Here is a 5,359-nt window from a genome sequence, read left to right on the forward strand (position 1 = left end):
TTTTTTTTTTTTTTTTTTTGAGATGGCCCTGTTGCACAGGCTGGAGTCCAGTGGTGCGATCTCAGCTCACTGCAATCTCTGCCTCCTGGGTTCAAGCAGTTCCCCTGTCTCAGGCTCCCAAGTAGCTGGGACTACAGGTGCCCACCACCACGCCCAGCTACTTTTATATTTTTAGTAGAGATGGGGTTTCTTCATGTTGGTCAGGCTGGTCTCAAACTCCCAACCTTAGGTGATCCACCCACCTCAGCCTCCCAAAGTGATGGGATTACAGGTGTAAGCCACCTCGCCCAGCCCATCTTAACCATTTTTAAGTGTAGTGTTCAGTAGCATTTAATATAGTCATAATATTGTTCAACCAACAGCACCATTCATCCTAGAACTCTTCATCTTGTAAAACTGATACTGTATACCCGTTAAACACTAATTCCACGCTCCCCACCTTCCCTTATCCCCTGGCAACCACCATTCTAGTTTCTGTCTCTATGATTCTGACTACTGTGAATATCTCATCTAAGTGGAATCATATAGTATTTGTCTAATTGTGACTGGTTTATTTCACTCAGCATAGCATTCTTGAGGTTCATCTATGTTGTAGCTTAGGCCAGAATTTCCTACCTTTTTAAGGTTGAATAATATTCCGTTGTTTGTATATACCACATTTTGCGTCTCTGTTTATTGATGGACATTTGAGTTGCGTCCACAGTTTAGCTATTGTGAATAATGCTGCTATGAACGTGGGTATACAAATATCTCTTTGAAACCTTGCTCTAAATTCTTTTGGATACATACCCAGAAGCAAAATTGCTGGATCACATGGTAATTCTATTTTTAATTTTTTTTTTTTTTTTGAGACAGAGTCTCGCTCTGTTGCCCAGGCTGGAGTGCAATGGCATAATCGTGGCTCACTGCAACCTCCACCTCCTGGGTTCAAGGAATTCTCCTGCCTCAGCCTCCCAAGTAGCTGGGATTACAGGCAGCTGCCACCACACCCGGCTAATTTTTTGTATTTTTAGTAGAGATGGGGTTTCACCATGTTAGCCAGGCTGGTCTCAAACTCCTGACCTCAGGTGATCTGCCTGCCTCAGCTTCCCAAAGTGCTGGGATTACAGGTGTGAGCCATGGCACCCAGCTCTATTTTTAATTTTTTGAGGAATTACCATACTCTTCCATGGCAGCTGCACCAGTTTACACTCCCACCAACAGGGCACAAAGGTTCCAATTTCTCCACATCTTCCTCAACACTTGTTTTCTGCTTTTTCGATAGTAGCCATTGTAATGGGGTGTGCGGTGTGTCTCATTGTAGTTTTGACTTGCATTTCCCTAATGATTAGTGATGCTGAGCATCTCTTCATGTACTCCCTAGTGAGCCAACTCAGAATTAAAAAACAAAAAGTTATTTGCTTGTTTTTGAATCAAGTGCTTTTTTGTTGTTGAGTTTAGGAATTCTCTATATAGCATGGATATTTATCTCTTAGCAGATATATGATTTACAAATATTCTCTCCCATTCTGTAGGTTGCCTTTTTACTCTGCTGATAGTGTCTTTGATGCACGCATTTTGAAATTTTTATGAAGTCCAACTTGTCTGTTTTTTGTTGTTTTTGTCTGCTACTTGGAAAGCTGAGATGGGAGAATATTGCTTCAACCCAGGACATGGAGGTTGCAGGGAGCCGAGATCATGCCATTGCACTCCAGCCTGTGTGACAAAGTGAGACTCTATCTCAAAAAAAAAAACAAAAAAAGAGAAAAGAAACTAGTTTTTATCTGAGTTCTTTATTTTGCATTTGTTAGTGTATTAAAAATTATAAAAGATTGGGTACAGTGGCTCATGCCTATAGTTCCAGCACTTTGGGAGGCCGAGGCAGAAGGATCACCTGAGCCCAGGAGTTTGAGACCAGCCTAGGCAATATAGCAAGACCTTATCTCTACCAAAAATAGAAAAATTAGCTGGGCATGGTGGTGCTCACTTGCAATTCCAGCTACTCAGAAGGTTGAGATGGAATGATTGCTTGAGCCCAGGAGGTTGAAGCTGCAGTGAGCCACAATCATGTTGCCACCCTCCAGCCTGGGTGACAAAGCAAGATCCTGCCTCAAAAAAACCCACATATATATACAAATATATATATTTGCATATAATATATAATATGTATATATAAATTATATACACACATTTACATATAAATGTATTTAAATATATTGTATTGATTATATATTTTTATATTACACATAAGGATAATATATAAATTATCCTTTACCTTAAGTCTTCATTGTTTTTAGATATATATTTTTATATATAACATATTTAATATTATATTATTATATATTTAATGTATGCTATATAATATATAATACATAAACATATATTTATATTTTTAATGTTGTAAATTGAGAAAATCCTATTTCTTTCCTTAATTTGCAACAAGTTTATAGGTATAGTGTTTACAGATTTTTCTTCTAATGTACTCATTTTATTCTTTCTAGTATGAGATTTATTTTCGTTACTTCATACTGTATAGATGGAAAATGAGACACAGGTCTGGCTCAGGTCATATAGCAAAGAACTGGGAGTCTAAAAGAGGAATTCAAACATCCTGATGTTCTTTTTACCCAGAATCTTATAGTATCTTATTCTACAGTATCTGTATTTTATTTATTTATTTTTTTAGAGACAGGATCTCACTCTGTCACCCAGGCTGGAGTGCAGTGGCATGAGCAGCGCTCACTGCAGCTGTGACTTCCTGGGCTTAAGTGACCCTCTTGCCTCGGTCTCCTGAGTAGCTAGGACTGTACTACACCTGACTAATTTTTAAAAATTTTTTTGTAGAAACAGAGTCTCACTATATTTCCCAGGCTGGTGTATTTTATATTTTGGTTAAAATTTTTGTTTAGTTTCAGACCTTTTCTTTCCTTACAAAAGTAATACACAATCATAAAAATTTCAGAAAATACAGAAAAGAAGAAAGAGAATGAGGAGTTATATATTTCTATATGTGTTGCTAATATTTCAGTATATCCATTTTCAGACTTGTTTAAATGTGTACATACACAAATATACTTATAGATAATAGTTTTTTTAAAAAAAATAGGATCAAACTGATTTCCCTCTCTGGATTCACTTCCCACAACAATATGGGAACTGTCTTCTCTCTCTCTCTCTGTCTAATAAATTGCTTAAAAAAAAAAAAGGATCAAACTATGCCTAATTGTGTAATTCTGTAACTTTTTCATCTCAAATATAACGTCAACAAATATGTGCTAATTTTATTCAATGGTTGCTGCATAGAATTGCATCATATGAATGTGTGTCATTAGACTCCCACCAGATGGACTTCTATGTCATTTTCAATTTTTTGCTAGTATAGTGATAAAATCCTTAAAATATGTATCTTTTTACACTTTTCTGATTATTTCTTTAAGAAAAATTTCCAGGAATTCAGTTACTGAACCAAAAGGTTTGCCTACTATGGTATCATGTTATAAAATTAAAGCTTTGGCGGGCAGCGGTGGCTCACACCTGTAATCCCAGCACTTTGGGAGGCCAAGGCAGGTGGATCACCTGAGGTTGGGAGTTTAAGACCAGCCTGACCAACATGGAAAAACCCTGTCTCTACTAAAAAAAAAATACAAAACTTAGCCAGGCATGGTGGCGTGTGCCTGTAATCCCAGCTACTCAGGAGGCTGAGGCAGGAGAATTGCCTGAACCCAGGAGGCGGAGGTTGCGGTGAGCCGAGATCGCGCCATTGCACTCCAGCCTGGGTAACAAGAGCGAAACTCCGTCTCAAAAATAATAATAATAATAATAATAATAATAAGCCAGGCGGGTGGCTCATGCCTGTATTCCAGCACTTTGGGAGGCCAAGGCTGGCAGATCACCCGATGTTGAGAGTTCCAGACCAGCCTGACCAACATGGAGAAACCCCGACTCTGCTAAAAATACCAAATAAGCCAAGCATGGTGGCGCATGCCTGTAATCTGAGCTATTCGGGAGGCAGGCCGGGGAATCGCTTGACCCGAGAGGCAGAGGTTGTGGTGAGACAAGATCAGGCCATTGCACTCCAGCCTGGGCAACAAGAGCAAAACTCCATCTCAATAGTAATAATAATAATATAATTAATTAAAGCATCATCCTATAGAATATTTTATGTTCATTGTCACATTGGACTATGTGAGTATTTCCTTTCTTCACCTCCACTCTGGCAAGCTGCAGGAGATGGTGAAAGAAGATCGGATGCCGAGCACTGGGCCAAGTGCTTTACTAGCTTTTTCATTTAATTCTCACAACAGTCCTGCAAAATACAGAGTTAAGTGAGGCATACCAAAATATGTGTTAGGTGGCTGAGGTCACGGAACATCATATACTGAAGTATAATAATAGCTACCATTTCTTGAGAACCTCCTATCACCAGTTGCAATACTAGATGCTCTATGTATATAATCTTATTTAATCCTCCTACACAGGTTCTAAAACAGCTCCCTCCTTTGGGATTTGGTTTCATGTTTGCATGGCCTCCTAGTTTATGTGTCTTTGTTAGATGGACAGTTCAGAGGGCAGAGATTTTCTTTAAATAAATAAACATATATATATATATATATATATATATATTTTTTTTTTTTTTTTTTAAGAGACTGAGTTTTGCTTTGTTTCCCAGGCTGAGTACAGTGGTATGAGCATAGCTCACTGCAGCCTCAAACTCCTGGGTTCAAGTGATCCTCCTCCCTCAGTCTCCTGAGAGGCTGGGATTATAGACTAAATTATTTTATTAATCCCTTGGACTGCGGAATTATATCGGGCAAAGTGCATCTGTAGAAATGCCTTAATGATTATGATGGTCATGGAAATCATCTTTGTTGATGTTTTAGTTTATAAATAAACTCCCATTTGATAGAAAATGGCTGCATTTTTTAAAAAAACTTTGCAGTTATAGATATGAAGAAAGCTTTAAACCACCAGAGGGCATTGCGGTCAGTTTCTTATTATAAATCACTGCTGTCAGAGATACCTAGTGAAATTTTCTCCCAATTAAACCAGAAAAATCAGCGTTTTTAGGCCGGTTGAGGTGGCTCATGCCTATAATCCCAACACTTGGGGAGGCCGAGGTGAGTGGATTCACCAGGTCAGGAGTTCAAGACCAGCCTGATCAACATGGTGAAACCCTGTCTCTACTAAAAATGCAAAAATTAGTCGGGCATAGTGGTGCACGCCTGTAATCCCAGCTACTCAGGAGGCAGAGACAGGAGAATAGCTTGGACCCAGGAGGTGGAGGTTGCAGTGAGCCGAGATCACTGTACTCCAGCCTGGGTGACAGAGTGAGACTGTTGCAAAAAAAAACAAATGAAAGCAAACAAACAAACACCCTTAT

The sequence above is a fragment of the Cebus imitator genome, unplaced genomic scaffold (genome assembly GCF_001604975.1).
Source record: "Cebus imitator isolate Cc_AM_T3 unplaced genomic scaffold, Cebus_imitator-1.0 Scaffold170, whole genome shotgun sequence".
In the NCBI taxonomy this organism is placed as follows: domain Eukaryota; kingdom Metazoa; phylum Chordata; class Mammalia; order Primates; family Cebidae; genus Cebus; species Cebus imitator.